This window comes from Pelobates fuscus, chromosome 9 (genome assembly GCF_036172605.1).
Source record: "Pelobates fuscus isolate aPelFus1 chromosome 9, aPelFus1.pri, whole genome shotgun sequence".
Classification (NCBI taxonomy): domain Eukaryota; kingdom Metazoa; phylum Chordata; class Amphibia; order Anura; family Pelobatidae; genus Pelobates; species Pelobates fuscus.
In genome coordinates, this window is record NC_086325.1 from 7,853,824 (window position 1) to 7,872,649 (window position 18,826).

Sequence of the window (18,826 nt, forward strand, 5' to 3'; positions counted from 1 at the left end):
GTGAGTGATTGATATAACCTGAGTGATCGACATAACGTGAGTGATTGATATAACGTGAGTGACTGATATAACGTGAGTGATCGATATAATGTGAGTGATTGATATAACGTGAGTGACTGATATAATGTGAGTGATTGATATAACGTGAGTGATTGATATAACGTGAGTGATTGATATAACGTGAGTGATTGATATAACGTGAGTGATTGATATAACGTGAGTGATTGATATAACGTGAGTGACTGATATAATGTGAGTGATTGATATAACGTGAGTGATCGATATAATGTGAGTGATTGATATAACGTGAGTGATTGATATAACGTGAGTGACTGATATAATGTGAGTGATTGATATAACGTGAGTGATTGATATAATGTGAGTGATTGATATAATGTGAGTGATTGATATAACGTGAGTGATTGATATAACCTGAGTGATCGATATAATGTGAGTGATTGATATAACGTGAGTGATTGATATAACGTGAGTGATCGATATAATGTGAGTGATTGATATAACGTGAGTGATTGATATAACCTGAGTGATCGACATAACGTGAGTGATTGATATAACGTGAGTGACTGATATAACGTGAGTGATCGATATAATGTGAGTGATTGATATAACGTGAGTGACTGATATAATGTGAGTGATTGATATAACGTGAGTGATTGATATAACGTGAGTGATTGATATAACGTGAGTGATTGATATAACGTGAGTGATTGATATAACCTGAGTGATCGACATAATGTGAGTGACTGATATAATGTGAGTGATTGATATAACGTGAGTGACTGATATAATGTGAGTGATTGATATAACGTGAGTGATTGATATAACGTGAGTGACTGATATAATGTGAGTGATTGATATAACGTGAGTGATTGATATAACGTGAGTGATTGATATAACCTGAGTGATTGATATAATGTGAGTGATCGATATAATGTGAGTGATTGATATAACGTGAGTGATTGATATAACGTGAGTGACTGATATAATGTGAGTGATTGATATAATGTGAGTGATTGATATAATGTGAGTGATTGATATAATGTGAGTGATTGATATAACGTGAGTGATTGATATAACCTGAGTGATCGATATAATGTGAGTGATTGATATAACGTGAGTGATTGATATAACGTGAGTGACTGATATAATGTGAGTGATTGATATAACGTGAGTGACTGATATAACGTGAGTGATCGATATAATGTGAGTGATTGATATAACGTGAGTGACTGATATAATGTGAGTGATTGATATAACGTGAGTGATTGATATAACGTGAGTGATTGATATAACGTGAGTGATTGATATAACGTGAGTGATTGATATAACGTGAGTGATTGATATAACGTGAGTGACTGATATAATGTGAGTGATTGATATAACGTGAGTGATTGATATAACGTGAGTGACTGATATAATGTGAGTGATTGATATAACGTGAGTGATTGATATAACGTGAGTGATTGATATAACCTGAGTGATTGATATAATGTGAGTGATCGATATAATGTGAGTGATTGATATAACGTGAGTGATTGATATAACGTGAGTGACTGATATAATGTGAGTGATTGATATAATGTGAGTGATTGATATAATGTGAGTGATTGATATAATGTGAGTGATTGATATAACGTGAGTGATTGATATAACCTGAGTGATCGATATAATGTGAGTGATTGATATAACGTGAGTGATTGATATAACGTGAGTGATCGATATAATGTGAGTGATTGATATAACGTGAGTGATTGATATAACGTAAGTGATCGATATAATGTGAGTGATTGATATAACGTGAGTGATTGATATAACGTGAGTGATCGATATAATGTGAGTGATTGATATAACGTGAGTGATTGATATAACCTGAGTGATCGACATAACGTGAGTGATTGATATAACGTGAGTGACTGATATAACGTGAGTGATCGATATAATGTGAGTGATTGATATAACGTGAGTGATTGATATAACGTGAGTGACTGATATAATGTGAGTGATTGATATAACGTGAGTGATTGATATAACGTGAGTGATTGATATAACGTGAGTGATTGATATAACGTGAGTGATTGATATAACGTGAGTGATTGATATAACGTGAGTGATTGATATAACCTGAGTGATCGACATAATGTGAGTGACTGATATAATGTGAGTGATTGATATAACGTGAGTGACTGATATAATGTGAGTGATTGATATAACGTGAGTGATTGATATAACGTGAGTGACTGATATAACGTGAGTGATTGATATAACGTGAGTGACTGATATAACGTGAGTGATCGATATAATGTGAGTGATTGATATAACGTGAGTGATTGATATAACGTGAGTGACTGATATAATGTGAGTGATTGATATAACGTGAGTGATTGATATAACGTGAGTGATTGATATAACGTGAGTGATTGATATAACGTGAGTGATTGATATAACGTGATGATCGACATAATGTGAGTGACTGATATAATGTGAGTGATTGATATAACGTGAGTGACTGATATAATGTGAGTGATTGATATAACGTGAGTGATTGATATAACGTGAGTGACTGATATAATGTGAGTGATTGATATAACGTGAGTGATTGATATAACGTGAGTGATTGATATAACCTGAGTGATTGATATAATGTGAGTGATCGATATAATGTGAGTGATTGATATAACGTGAGTGATTGATATAACGTGAGTGACTGATATAATGTGAGTGATTGATATAACGTGAGTGATTGATATAACGTGAGTGATTGATATAACGTGAGTGATTGATATAACGTGAGTGATTGATATAACGTGAGTGATTGATATAACGTGAGTGATTGATATAACCTGAGTGATTGATATAACCTGAGTGATCGACATAATGTGAGTGACTGATATAACGTGAGTGATCGATATAATGTGAGTGATTGATATAATGTGAGTGACTGATATAACGTGAGTGATTGATATAACGTGAGTGATTGATATAATGTGAGTGACTGATATAATGTGAGTGATTGATATAACGTGAGTGATCGATATAATGTGAGTGACTGATATAATGTGAGTGATTGATATAATGTGAGTGATTGATATAACGTGAGTGACTGATATAACGTGAGTGACTGATATAACGTGAGTGATTGATATAACCTGAGTGATCGACATAATGTGAGTGACTGATATAATGTGAGTGATTGATATAACGTGAGTGACTGATATAATGTGAGTGATTGATATAACGTGAGTGATTGATATAACGTGAGTGACTGATATAACGTGAGTGATTGATATAACGTGAGTGACTGATATAACGTGAGTGATCGATATAATGTGAGTGATTGATATAACGTGAGTGATTGATATAACGTGAGTGACTGATATAATGTGAGTGATTGATATAACGTGAGTGATTGATATAACGTGAGTGATTGATATAACGTGAGTGACTGATATAATGTGAGTGATTGATATAACGTGAGTGACTGATATAATGTGAGTGACTGATATAACGTGAGTGATTGATATAACGTGAGTGACTGATATAATGTGAGTGATTGATATAACGTGAGTGATTGATATAACGTGAGTGATTGATATAACGTGAGTGACTGATATAACGTGAGTGATTGATATAACGTGAGTGATTGATATAATGTGAGTGATTGATATAACGTGAGTGATTGATATAACGTGAGTGACTGATATAACGTGAGTGATTGATATAACGTGAGTGACTGATATAACGTGAGTGACTGATATAACGTGAGTGATTGATATAACGTGAGTGATTGATATAACGTGAGTGATTTATATAACGTGAGTGATTGATATAATGTGAGTGATTGATATAATGTGAGTGATTTATATAATGTGAGTGATTGAAATAACGTGAGTGATTGATATAACGTGAGTGACTGATATAATGTGAGTGACTGATATAATGTGAGTGATTGATATAACGTGAGTGACTGATATAATGTGAGTGATTGATATAATGTGAGTGATTGATATAATGTGAGTGATTGATATAATGTGAGTGATCAATATCGATATAAGGTATAATCTAGTAATGTATCTAGTGATACTAAGCAGTGGGTGGGGGCCCTAAACAAGAATAAGGGGGGGGGGTAATGTCCTCCTCCCTGGCCCCCACCCCTGAGTGGTGGGTGGGGGCCCTAAATACAAATGGGGGATGGACCTAATGTCCTCCCCCCCTGAGCGGTGGGTGGGGGCCCTAAACAAGAATAAGGGGGGGGGACCTAATGTCCTCCCCCCTGGCCCCCACCCCTGAGCGGCGGATGGGGGCCCTAAATACAAATTTAACCCCCACCCCCCGGTGACTAGGGGTCCCCAAACCCTAAAAAAATGAACCCCTGCCTACCCCCCTCACCCTAAAAATAACGAGGGGGGACCTTTAACTAAGTACCTGTAAAAATAAAAAATAAACTTACCATTTGATGTTTTCTTTCTTCTAAAATCTTCTTTTTTCAACCCCAAAAAAGGCCAAATAAAAATCCATAATAACCGACGCAATAATAAAAAAAAACAGAGCGCAAAAAAAACTAAATAATCCATCTTCACCCGGTGAGGGTTCCGCGCACACTGAACTCTGCAGGGCAGGGGAAGGCTTATAAACCCTTGCCACGCCCTGCAATTAGACTAAGAACACTCTGATTGGCTGGTTTAAGCTATCCAATCAGAGTGCTCTGACAGATAAATGAAGAGACTGACAGGTAAGTCTCTACATTTACCTGTCACAGCACGCTAATTGGTTGGTTTGAAATCCATCCAATCAGAGTGCTCTGTGCCATTTTACACAGCGTGGGAAAGTTCTTTGGAATTTTCCCACGCTGTGTAATTTGACTCATAACACTCTGATTGGTGGATTAAGTAAGGTATATTACTAGTCTAGTAATATATCTAGCAATCGATGTAAGGTATAGTCTAGTAAAGGCCAACCCCCGGAGCGAATAGGGAGGGGGAGCATGACTGCTGCCCTGAGGAGTTGGCATAGCAACCAAAAGGATACAGTTGGTTTTACAGTTGAAAGCATGGAATTCTGGGAAAAATTACCAGACTACTGGTAAACAATGCTGAGGGAGCCTGGCAGTGTCTTTCCTCTGGCAGTCTCTGTAAAAATGACTTTATTAAATTGAGTTTCCCTCCCTGAGGGAACCTGGCAGTGCTGTTTCCTCAGACAGAAATTACTTGTAATGCTTACATGTATTTAAATGGAGCACAACTGCAGATTTCTTAGGACTCAGATTGATGACTAGGATACTAGTGGACAGTACAGGAACTGTATCTTTAATTACGGATAATACAGGTACTGTATCTTTAATTATGGATAATACAGGTACTGTATCTTTAATTATGGATAATACAGGTACTGTATCTTTAATTATGGATAATACAGGTACTGTATCTTTAATTACTTTGCTGTTGGTTTAAACGGAGTAAGCAGCTTCTGGCATACATGCAGTATGGCACATTGGAGTTCATGGAAACAGAGCAAAAATCATGGAAACAGAGCAAAAATAGAAATGAAGTTGTAGCAGGAGTGCTTAGCGGACTTGAGAGCAGGCTGTAGCAGGAAGGATTAGCGGGCTTGAGAGCAGACAATCTCCTATTACGGATATAGCAATTGACTTAGCTTTAAATGGAGAAAGATCAGGTTCACGGAGTGGAAGTTTGTCAAGCAGGATGAGGAAGGTCCAGATACTAGCCGTGGTCGAGGAGAGGAGAAGGAGGGTCTGTAGATTTCCAGTCCGGTTCGGTTCACAAGTAAGGTTTGGAGAAAAACTTTAGCCGGTTTGATATCGCGGTAACACTGTTCAATAATCCAGCGTCTTGTATCTGGCACGGTTGCATTATGTAGCGTGAGGAGACCGCGTCAGAGAAGGGGGGTGTGGCTAAGCTCCGTCAACCCGGAAGAGACAAGGAAATACCGGTAGTTAAGGCATGACAGTATCCTCCCTCTAAGGAGCGCCCACAGGGTGCTATCAACATGGTTTAGATGGATAGCGTTTGTGGAATGCGGTAATTAACCTGTTTGCATGGATCACAGAGGAGTTTTCCCAAGTATCCTCATCAATTCCGTAACCTTTCCATCTAATGAGGTACTGCAGAGAGCCACGATGGATCCGTGAATCCAGAATCTTTTGGATCTCGTATTCCTCTTCACCTTGTACCAAAACAGGATCAGGAGTAGTGAGTGCATCTCTATGGAAAGGGTCAGGAAGATGAGGTTTGAGCAAAGAAACATGGAAAACAGGGTGAAGTTTCAAAGTAGGTGGAAGCTTCAATTTCACAACGTTACTGTTGATAATTGACAATATTCGAAAAGGACCATGAAAGAGGGAACTCAGCTTCTTTGAAGGACGGTTGGTGGACATGTTTTTTGAGGAGAGCCAGACAAGATCACCAATTTTATAAGCGGGAGGAGGTTGTCTCTTAGTATCAAAAAACTTCTTTTGATTAGAAGATGCTAGTTCAAGATTTTCATGCAATTTCAAGAATAGGGAAGACATGTGAGAAATTTGATTTGAAACGGTGGGATTAGATGAAGGAATGGTATGAGTGGGAAACGAAGAGGGATGAAACCCATAATTGGAGAAGAAGGGAGTAATTTTGCTACTGGTATGAACTGAGTTGTTGTACGCAAATTCGGCCATGGGCAACCATGTGATCCAATCATCTTGTAGGTGGGAACAATAACATCGTAAATATTGCTCTAAGCATTGGTTAACTCTTTCAGTTTGCCCATTGGTTTGGGGATGATAAGCGGAAGATAGTTTACGTTGAATACGAAGAGAAGAACACAATGCGTTCCAGAATTTGGAGGTGAACTGGGTTCCTCGGTCTGATATAATTTCATCAGGAAGTCCATGAAGTTTCACTATATTATCGAGGAATACTTTTGAAAGTTCAGATGATGAGGGTAATTTCTTCAAGGGGATAAAATGGGACATTTTCGTGAAGCGGTCCACTACTACTAAAATGGTGGTATGATGTTGAGAAGGGGGAAGTTCTACCAAGAAGTCCATAGAAATGGATTGCCAAGGCCTATCCGGAATCGGGAGATTTAATAATTGACCAAATGGGTGATGATGTTCAGATTTGGATCTTTGGCAGGTTGAACAAGTTTTGACATAGGATTCGATGGTAGACAGAGCCTGTTTTGGCTCTAGCAGCCTTGAGTGCCGTGCAAAGACACCTTGAGTGCCGTGCAAGGCACTCGTGCCGTAGGTTGCCTACCCCTGGTCTAGTAATATATCTAGTGGTCGATATAAGGTATAGTCTAGTAATGTATCTAGTGATCGATATAAGGTATAGTCTAGTAATGTATCTAGTAATCGATATAAGGTCTAGTAATGTATCTAGTGATCGATATAAGGTATAGTCTAGTTATGTATTTAGTGATCGATATAAGGTATAGTCTAGTAATGTATCTAGTGATCGATATAAGGTATAGTCTAGTAATGTATCTAGTGATCGATATAAGGTATAGTCTAGTTATGTATCTAGTGATCGATATAAGGTATAGTCTAGTAATATATCTAGTGATCGATATAAGGTATAATCTAGTTATGTATTTAGTGATCGATATAAGGTATAGTCTAGTAATGTATCTAGTGATCAATATAAGGTATAGTCTAGTAATATATCTAGTGATCGATATAAGGTATAGTCTAGTAATATATCTAGTGATCGATATAAGGTATAGTCTAGTAATATATCTAGTGATCGATATAAGGTATAGTCTAGTAATATATCTAGTGATCGATATAAGGTATAGTCTAGTTATGTATTTAGTGATCGATATAAGGTATAGTCTAGTAATGTATCTACTTATCGATATAAGGTATAGTCTAGTAATATATCTAGTGATCGATATAAGGTATAGTCTAGTAATATATCTAGTGATCAATATAAGGTATAGTCTAGTAATATATCTAGTGATCAATATAAGGTATAGTCTAGTAATATATCTAGTGATCGATATAAGGTATAGTCTAGTAATGTATCTAGTGAAATATAAGGTATAATCTAGCATTATATCTAGTGATGCATCGGCCTTTTCCCAATTCTATTCCAATGTGGACATCGACAAAACCAGATCTGCCATTGTGTATGAAGTCTGGTTTAATAAACATTATCTAAGATGGCTTTTCTAATGACCACTAACACCCCAGTGATAAGAATCTTCAGGTCCTGCCGAAATTAGGGCGCATGGAGAATTTAATTTCAAGCACGACTGGGCAAAACCTGACATAGAAGAATAATTTAACCTCACTGTATTCTCATTGTTAAAATCTTACATTCTTATTTTACAGTAACGAACCCAAAGTTGGACTCCCAATATGCAGGGTTATGTATGTGATTTAGGCCTTTAATGAGTTAACATTGTCTGGATTGAGCTATTCCCACGTGTCCCTAATAGTTTTGTATCTGTAAATGGAGCCAGTCCTGGACTCCCCCACCGCCTCTCTGGTCAGAACATTCCAATTTGCTGACCCTCATCTGTCAACCTTTAGCAATATGACTCACTGACCCTGGAATGATGTCCTCACAAAGCCTGCCGTAATTTCTTCCTCCTGCCATGGTACCCCGAGATCTGTGAACTTGTACAATGCACTTCACACTTCTGGGGTGCCAATGTGCAGGATTACTGTCTTAGACTGATGTGATTGTACAGCGCTACGGAATTTGATGGCGCTATATAAATAATAAAATAATAATTGTAATTATATACGTTTTACCGCAGTTACTCATTAGTTCTTCATTTTACAAAATGAATACTTTAATGTTTTCTTTAAAACAGCATTTTACCAGTTTCCAGACTCGGACCGTCTGTCCGTACTGACATTACAGGTCACACAGCTCCTCGAAGGAAAGGGGATGTAGTCCATCAGGGAAGGAGAGATATGACAGATAGACCTGAAATAAATATATAGGTTATGTTACGTGTGTTAACAAGTATTAGGCTCCTTCTTTTAATTTCCCTCAGCAGCGAAGAGAGATGTATACAAAAGAGAAAAAAAAAAACATAACATTGCCTAGCAACCGTGCTACCAATCGGCATCAACCACTTAGTATATAAGGTGTAGCACTCCATACATCTTCCTCTTTCTGAAGCGATCCGAAGACCAGCCAAAATCAACAACAGCAACATCGAACCGAACTGGGAAAAAACGGACAGTAGTCGTACGTCCATCCTCTGCAGAAAACAACGGTTTAACTTTCTTTCAAACCTCAGGGCATCGACAGAAGTATTCAAGCTAAAAAAAGAAGAGAAAAATGGTAATATCTCAATCGTCATCTGGTTGCAACATATACACCAACATATATAGTGACATATTCATAGAGAAAAGTCATCGTCATTAGTCATAAGACACAAAGCATCGCCACAACAAACCAATGTGAGTAATCTAACTTTTTAAGAAAACAAAAACATGTAAGTTATCAAATAAAAAAAAACAACAACAAACCACGTTTATCCCAACAACCCCGAATACCACGTTTACATCCCAAAAGGATCCAAAAGGCGTTGAAACGAATACCTTTGAGTATGCGACAGATCATACGATTTTGTCCGATTGGGACACCGTCCAAGCTTCATGACCCGCCGAGATAGCTGACAAGTATAGATTAACGGTGCGAAAGGCCTTGCCGGATTCGAACAAGTGTGTCAGAAAATTCAATACCACTTTCACAGAAGCTGATATAGGATCCACTGATCGTTCCAAGCACCAATCGGACCACGTTCTCCATGCCGCAGGATAGGAACGCTGCCTTCCTGGTGCCCAAGCGTTTGCTAGGAGCTGGGTAGTCGTTCTCTGCCTTCCTGGTGCCCAAGCGTTTGCCAGGAGCTGGGTAGTCGTTCTCAAAACCTCTGTGATTTCCCAGGGTCCCCGGAAAGGTGCCACGCCATGAGACGAAGAAGTCCCTGATCTATCAGACTGTTACTCTCCTGGTCTGGATTGGTCAGAAGAAATTGGTAATCTGGTAATAATCATGGACAATCTATCGCCATCTCCAACAGGTGGGGAAACCAAGGTTGAGACCTCCAGCATGGAGTTATCAGGACTGTTGTGCCTTTGCAGCGTGGGAGGTACACCCGAGTCCGAGCAATCAGGTTGAATGGAGGAAAGGCATACAATCGGCCCGTGGTCCAATCCTGGAGGAACGCATCCGTCGCTATGGCTTCTGGATCTGGTCACCAACTGAAAAACTGAGGTGGTTGCGTGTTCAGTCTGGATGCAAAAAGATCCACATGCAAGGGTCCCCATAGCTGAGCGATCTTGTTGAATACAACTGTTTGAAGTCTCCAATCCCCCATGTTCCTCAGGTAACGAGAGTTCCAATCCGCGGTGTAGTTCTCTAGGCCCGGTATGTGCTCTGCGGTCACAGACACGTTGTTCTGCAGACAATAATGCCCGAAATCCCGAGCCAAGACTGCTAGGATACGTGACTTGGTGCCCCCCAGATGGTTGATATCGAACGGCCGAAACGTTGTCCAGCTTCAGGAGGATCGAGCAGGAGATGCCCTTGGGCGAAAGACTGCGAATTGCAAACGAGGCCCCTAGCAGTTCCAGGGAGTTTATATGCAGGAATGATTAGTCTACGGATCATCTGCCTCCCGTTCCATGCTTCCATGTGGGTCAGCCACCAGGCCAATTCCTCTCTGGACTCCTCGTCCAGCGAAATTTGCATCTCGTACGACTGGCCACTTCTTAACCCCTTAAGGACCAAACTTCTGGAATAAAAGGGAATCATGACATGTCACACATGTCATGTGTCCTTAAGGAGTTAAGCAGGATGTCTTCAATCGTTGCAGAGCCCGATAGTGGAGTGGCCCTGGAAAAATCGCCTGGAAGGAGGTGGCCAATAAGCCGATGACTCTTTCCAACTGTCTCAGTGATATGTATGGACGGCTCATCAACCATCTTATTTCTTTCTTGATATTGGAGATCTTTTCTGCCGGAAGGCATAGGATCTGTTGAACTGAGTCGACCCAAAAACCCAGGAATTCCAGTTGTTGTGAAGGTTGGAGAACCGATTTCACCAGGAAACCGAGATTCTGCAGGAGATGTAACGTCCATGACAAATGGACTGTCAGTTGACCCCGTGTCTGCGAAAGTATGAGGATTGTATGAGGATGTCATCCAGATATATAATGAGCCGAATTCCGTGCAGCCTGAGAAAGGCAACCACTGGCTTCAGTACTTTCGTGAAGCACCAGGAAGCGGAGGACAGTCCAAAGGGAAGGCATGTGAAACGCAATTTCTTTGTTCCCCATTGGAATTGTAGCAGATTCCTGTGGTCTGTAGCTACGGGGACCGTCGGATAGGCGTCCTTTAAATCGAGCTTGACCATCCAGTCCCCAGGTAGAAGCAGGTCTCGGAGGCAGTGTATGCCCTCCATCTTGAAGTGCCGATATTGGACGAAGGCATTTAAGGGTCGCAGGTTTATAACCGGGCAAAGGCCTCCAACCTTTCTCGGTACTAGAAACAGGTTGCTCACAAAACCTGGGGTATCTTGAGGGATTTCCTCTATGGCACTCTTGGCCTTCAGATGCCTGATCTCCGAGGAGATGAGATTGAGGTGGGTTTCGGGCATATTGAGCACCCGTGGTCGGGAGTCCTGAAAAGGAAGGGCTGTTAACTCTAAGTGATAACCCCGTACAGTCTGTAACACCCAGGTATCGGATGTGATCATAGCCCAAGCTCGGTAAAATAGAGCCAGTCTGCCCCCCACATTTATATGGGAAAAATGGAAATATACCGTACTTACCATAAGGACGTTTTCCCGGTGTCGTTCCCCGACCACCACGGGCATTCCAAGGTCGTCCTCGGGTAGGAAAGAACGGGGTATATGAATGCTCTTGTGGATTGAAGGAGCCTCTGCCCGGTCTGGAGAAACCCCGGGGATTGCGGACGGATAGACGGCTCCTACCTCTACCGGCCCCACTGAAAACCTTCTGGTTGAAGAGCCTTTTGATTGAGGACTGGGCCTTGTCCAAAGCTGTAAAGGTCTTTACATACGAGCCCAGAACCTTCACGAATGACTTGCCAAACAATAAGCCCTTAGCGGAAGCTCCCGGTTCAGTGGAAGCCATGCTAGCCAGCCAGCCTTGCAGCCTGGTATTGCCACCTCAGGGGCGGCAGCAGTCTGTAAATGGGCCATATAGGCAGGGTGAGCTTGCATCAGAGCCAGCATGATGGAATGTGTAATGGTAGATGACATAGCCCCCATGGCCGAAGATATAGCCTTACTAATGGAGTGGCGTCCAACAAGTTTCGGAACTCCTCTGAACCCATGAGAGTGGCTTCATTAACAGGATCAGAGATAGAAGTCCCCAGCGGCAGGGGGTGGCCAGAAGAGCCATCACCAGCAGACTGCATGATTAAGAAAAATCCAACAGGCCAGGTAATAATAGAAATATATACGTGAGGCAAGGATTGCTTAAACCAAGCCTACTATGTGAAAGGATCAATAACACAGTATGAGTATGTAGAAAAAACAAATACCAGTGATGGGAGTGTGGCAGAGGGAAGAGGAGCCGTTTACCGCTTGCAGACCGGACCCACGCCTAAACTACGCCACTCTGGATGGCCGTCGCCCCGAGGGGGACAACAGAAACCCAGAAAATGGCCACCGCAAGCGAAACCGCGCATGTGCGATGCTTGCGAATGGCACAAAAACTAAAGTAAAAATACACGCGACTGAGCAGCCGTGGCGGGGTCCGACGGCAAGACCGGGAACAGAGAGATAGGGGAAACCTGCCGTCGGTCCCAGTCAGGCAAATATAGCCAGGAGGGAGGTATAGCAGGAAACCAGTTTCTCACGGTAAAGAGGGGTGGAATAAAAGACCCACCCAGGAGGAAAGGCAAATCAAGCAGGCACATTCCCCAGAATCCTAAAATACACAGATAATAACAATAGTGATAAAAGTTGCTTAGAAATAACCATGAATAACCATAAATCGTCTCACAGTAAACACACAATGTGTATTGCAGAGAACCATAAAAGTACTTCGCTGCTCGGAGGGGGCAGCGAAGAAAAGGAAGAAGTATGGAGTGCTACACCTTATATACTAAGTGGTTGATGCTGATTGGTAGCACGGTTGCTAGGCAATGTCATGTTGTTTTTCTCTTTTGTATACATCTCTCTTCGCTGCGAAGGGAAATTAAAAGAAGGAGAAGCATAATATTCGCCTCCGTGTCTTTAATAAAATCTATAGAATGTAAGCTCGATTGAGCAGGGTCCTCTTCAACCTATTGTTCCAGTAAGTTTATTTGTAATTGTCCTATTTATAGTTAAATCCCCTCTCATAATATTGTAAAGCGCTACGGAATCTGTTGGCGCTATATAAATTGCAATAATAATAATAATAATAATTCATCATCCCTCCAGCTATATCACTCTGCCCTCTAGGGATGAAATAAGAGAACTGCATAAAACAAAATAGTATTGTAATTTGGTATATATATATATATATATATTTGTGTTAAGGGCTCCTGATAGTACAGAAGATACAAACACTGTTAGGTGTGGGATGGTATTACAAGAGCAAGTCGGTTGTGGTGTGCCGGAACCGACGATGAGGTAGACCTGTAAATAAAGAGGGCCCACCTAGAAGAAATGTAAGAAAAAGGAGTTGATAAAGAGGAGTGGGTGGGAGGGTGATGCAGCGCTGACCTCGGACGGTATGGAGCCAGGTAAGGGGTGTCCCTTAAGTAGGTAGAAGGTGAGTCATACGCCCCTCCCACAATTACAGGCCAAAAGGCCTTAATACTTGTGTTAAGGGCTCCTGATAGTACAGAAGATACAAACACTGTTAGGTGTGGGATGGTATTACAAGAGCAAGTCGGTTGTGGTGTGCCGGAACCGACGATGAGGTAGACCTGTAAATAAAGAGGGCAAAAGTAGAAAATCAAAATTTATTACGAAACGAGCAATATACATACTTTAACCAGACATATCTTGAAAGGCATTTCTAACTTCTTGTACTGGGTTAGGTGTGTATCTAGAGTATGCAGAGGACTTCCAGCGCTGTAGTGGCTGCTCCTAAGCGGAAGGAGTGGCCCGAATAGTTATTTGCTTTTAGGCCTAGTTGTGTAAGTAATGACCTGACGTGGGTCATGAAGGTGGTGGTAGTGAGTACCGAACCTTGTAGACAAAAGTGGTTGAGATGGTGATGCTTGTAAAACCTGGGTATATGTGTCCAGTAATGTGACGGGGCACCACTCGTTGTGGGTAGGATAGTATCTAACCTCTACCGGAGGTGCGTGTTGATTGGTTTTGGAGTGATGCAGAGGCAAGATATAGTAATCCATGTGTTTTGTTAAGTGTGAGTGAAGCAGAATGTGAGTGGACTGGGTTGTGTAGATGGCGGTAAATTCTCTTGGTCTTAAAACCCATAAAAAGCCATATAGATGGCGGTTTTAATAACAAGGTTTGTGTTGTTGGCAAAGGGTTTTAAATCTAGTAGTTTGGATAGATCTTTGAAAATATTGACGTCTATGGGTAGCCTTTGCGCAGTACGTGGGGGTTCGGATCTCTGAATACCCCTAAGGATATTTTTGATCTGGTAGGAGGACATGAAACTTGTGTTGATTGGTTGTAATGTTAACATGTGATGTTGTATGCCTGTTAGATATAGCTTGATTGTGTTGTATGATAATTTGAGTTTGAGGTGGCAAAAAGGAAGCAAAACCCAACAAGGATGTCATAATGAAAGGTTGTGCGATATTGTGTGATGACAGAAATCTTTTGAATAGAAGGAAAGCCCTGTCATAGGTCTTCCGGGTATTGGCGGATAGCGCTAATTGTGACAATGTCCTGCTATGTTGCATTATAGCGTCTAGTCCATGACTAGTTGGTGGAAAGGTGGAGTGGTCGTGGCTGTGCGTGCAGCTGACGGAAGTATTTGTCGAAAAGCCTGTAAATTGAAACAAGACAAATGGTCAGCAGCCGTGTTGTATACACCTGGGACATGCACACAAAACAAGAAAAAATTGTGACACGCGGCCAGCCAGGTGAGTTTCCTCAAGAACCTCATAATGGTCAGTGATTTGGATCGACCTTTGTTTATGATGTGGTGCGTTGCTTGGTTGTCTGAGTAGCAACGTACTGACGAACCTGCCCATAGATGCCCCCATGTCACGGCAGCTGCCACAATGGGATATATCTCAAATAGAGCTGAAGTAGTTGGAAAAACTCTCCAGGTCCTGAACCTCTGGAGGCCAACTACCCCAAAGCCATTCATTCCCGTAAATTACTGCGAAACCTGTGGTAGACCCGCGTCTGACCAGATGGTAGGTGAAGAGTCAGACAATTCAGGGGGAAACATGCTTCTCCCATTCCAGGTGGTTAAAAGTTTCTCCACATAAGTAGGTCTGCCGTGGCCTGGGTATCCAGGGGTAACCTGTGTGCATCATGCTAAACAGTGGGAACATGTTTAGGAGTCGTGAGATGAAAGCCCGGCCTTGGGGTATAATGCGCATGGCAAAATTTAGTGACCCAAGTAGAGATGTAATTCTTGCGGTTGCAAGTACCGAGGTGTAAGTATAGGTTGATGTTGGTAAGAATGTTCTCTATATTGGTGTGTGGCAGGCTGGCTTGCTGGCTGTGGCTGAGTCTAGTATGATTCCTAGGAAAGTGATAACTGTATCTGGTCCTTCGGTTTTGGTGGGGGAAACTGGGACGCCCACCTGTTTAAAAAGACTGATGGTTTCTATGAGGCTACTGGGTGGAGAAATATTCTCTTCGATCAGTAAGAAATCATCCAGTAGTGTATAACTGTAGGGCATCTGGCTACATTTAACAATAATCAGCATAGTGTTTCGGCGAATACGTCGAAAAAGGCCGGACTACTTTTGAACCAAACGTTAAACGTGAGAAAAAATAGTAGTGCCCGGCCCACTTAATGCCATGCAGGTGCCATAGTGTACGGTGGATAGGCAATAATTTGAAAGCATGTGTTATGTCAGTCTTGCTGAGCCGTGCTCCGACACCTGCCTGCATGATAGCCGTAATGGCGTGATTATTGGCAGAGGTGTGAGGTGCAGACAGATCGATGATAAATCTTTGTTTGTGGGAAGATTTCCCTTTATATCCGTTAAGTATTGCTTAGGGTACATTTTAATTGGACACATAGTTTTCGCCTGTGCTCTAAAGCATGTTTGAACATATATGCAATAACCTACATCCACTGTAATTACATGCACAGACATTGAAATTATTACATATTTGGGATTTTCCCAAAAACTTGATAGGACGACCCAGTTTATCTTTGGGCGTTTCCTCTGCTGAACCAGCGGAACCAGTGCCCTGTGAGGTAGTAGGTTCGTTTGCAGTGGTAGGACAAAATTGGCAGTATGGCCATGGAGGAGCAGTATGCACGGGCCGGTGTTCTCAAACCTGCAAAGTGTCTGCAGAAAATGACAGTATCAATCTCGCTCCAGTTGGACCTTGTCCCGTACTGTGAGAATGCGCCAGACACTTTGGAAAAATCCTAGGGGATGTACTGGCAGGCTAATTATGCCGGGTAAGGCGAAACCATTAATCTTGTTCTTTGGTGACAGGTGAGGCCCTGCTAGTTGCCAAGTGGCTATGAGAGGCTCTGTCTATGAGTTGGCGCGAGGGGTTATTGAGGCCACCCGTCGTAGTGGCAGGAATCGTAGGCCTCTCGGTGATAGTAAAAGAAAACAGGGGGAGGGAGTGACAGGTGAGGCCCTCTCTATAAATATTGCGAGGCGGCTAACTCACGTGTGGCCCGATGGCGTTTGCCTCCGAGACTTGGAGGCGGGGTGTTGGCCTCGCGGACCACTAAACGATAGGCAGAAATGCCAAGAAGGGAGATACCTATTTGGGCCTATACCCCTAACTTGCCAGTACTCTATGGCCTAGAAGAATGAAACGTATGTGAACTACAGCGTGAGCAGGCTTACGTACCTGGTAGTATGTATAAAGTTTTGAGAATCGACAGGTATGAAAACCTGGATAAACCTAAAAAGGGATAGAGTGAGAATGGATCCCGTGAGACCTGTGTAATCTGTATAGGCTGGGATTATGGCTTCTAGCAGTATGTGTGGGAGGTGTAAAAGTCTATGAGTAGGATAGTGACATGACTGCCCATGCTTGGTGACAAGCGTTATGCTGAGTCCGATACCTGGCAGCAGGGGATTGGCCGTGTAATGTGTATATATGGAAGGTGATCAGATGATATGCATGTCACTAAACTGATCTGGGAATGTAAGGGACTTTTAATGTGAAAATGACAATATGCAGAATCATAAATGTTGCTGTAAAGTGACGTATGAATGTAAGAACCAGAACGTGTGATTCAAAACCGAAAGTCTTGTGAGACGTATATGCCGTGTTCTTGAATACTCGTGTTACGTCGTCTGAGTGTGTCAAGAAAAGGCCTGAGTTTGTAAATGCCATGTGAAATTATGTGAAATGACAATCTATGCAGAAAATGTTGTGACGTATGAGAGGTTGAACCAAGCGTGTGATTCAACCCGAAACCCTCTGTGGAAGGTAGGACCGTGTTCTTATATACTCGTGGTATTGCGTATGAGTATGATAAGAAATGGCCTGAATAGTTAGTGCCATGTAATCGTAGTGTACATGGTTGTAATAACATCTCCATTATACTCTTAGAAAATAGGACTGTGTCCTTGAGCTTGTGGTATGTGTACGAGCATGACAGAAAAAGGAGCCGTAATGTAGGCTAACCATAACTGTTGTATAACAGGATGTTATACTAATATATCCTAATTTAATAATATATCTGAGCCCTCACTTAAGTATAATTTATAACACATGAATAGGGAGGATATGCTTAAACATCATATGTATATAAAATACAGTCTGTGTGTGTGTGTGTGTATGTATAAAATAGATGAAGTATCAATATGAAAATATATATACAGAGGTACTTAATAAAAGACTAAAATTAAACTTATTTACCAGGATAATTGCCAAGTACAGAAAATTTTATAAGGATAAATAGAAACATGGTAACATACTGTGAATACTGAATAAGGATGCATACGATTGCTACATACACGGTACATAGGTTTCCGGAAACCAGAGGGTTAATTCGCCTGTGACTTGGCCGTAAAGCGTGCGGCCGTAAAGTAAGGCCGTGAAAAATCGTGACGCCGTGGGAAGTGATCCGGGCGACGGACTTACGTTTTTGAAGACCTGAGGACTCAATCAACAATGAAGACCGGGTTTTTGTGCGTGGCTGGCCGGGAGGAAAGACCTGAAAGGAGTTCCTGGACACCGCTAACACCAACGAAACGCAGAGTTTCCCCGAAAGCAAGATGGCGCCGTCCGTGAACCGGAAGTGGATTCAGGATGCAGCGCTGACCTCGGACGGTATGGAGCCAGGTAAGGGGTGTCCCTTAAGTAGGTAGAAGGTGAGTCATACGCCCCTCCCACAATTACAGGCCAAAAGGCCTTAATACATATATATATATATCTTAGAATATATTAAAAAAAAAAAACACACAAAACACATACAAGTCCTGTTTCATATTGTACTATATTGCAGACATTAAGCCAATAAAAAAAAAGAATGATAAAAAAAAAAAATAGAACTCTCCCAACTCCATAAAAAAACACAAAACTAAAACATTTAGTAGAAACACCTGCAATTAAATAAAAATACAGTATTTAACCAGGAAAGGTACATTCAGATTACTCTGGTTTTCAGGTACGTCCGGGGGATGTTACCTTAGCCCAACATTGAGGGGTTGTTACTATAATTTAGTTTTACATGTTTTCTTTTG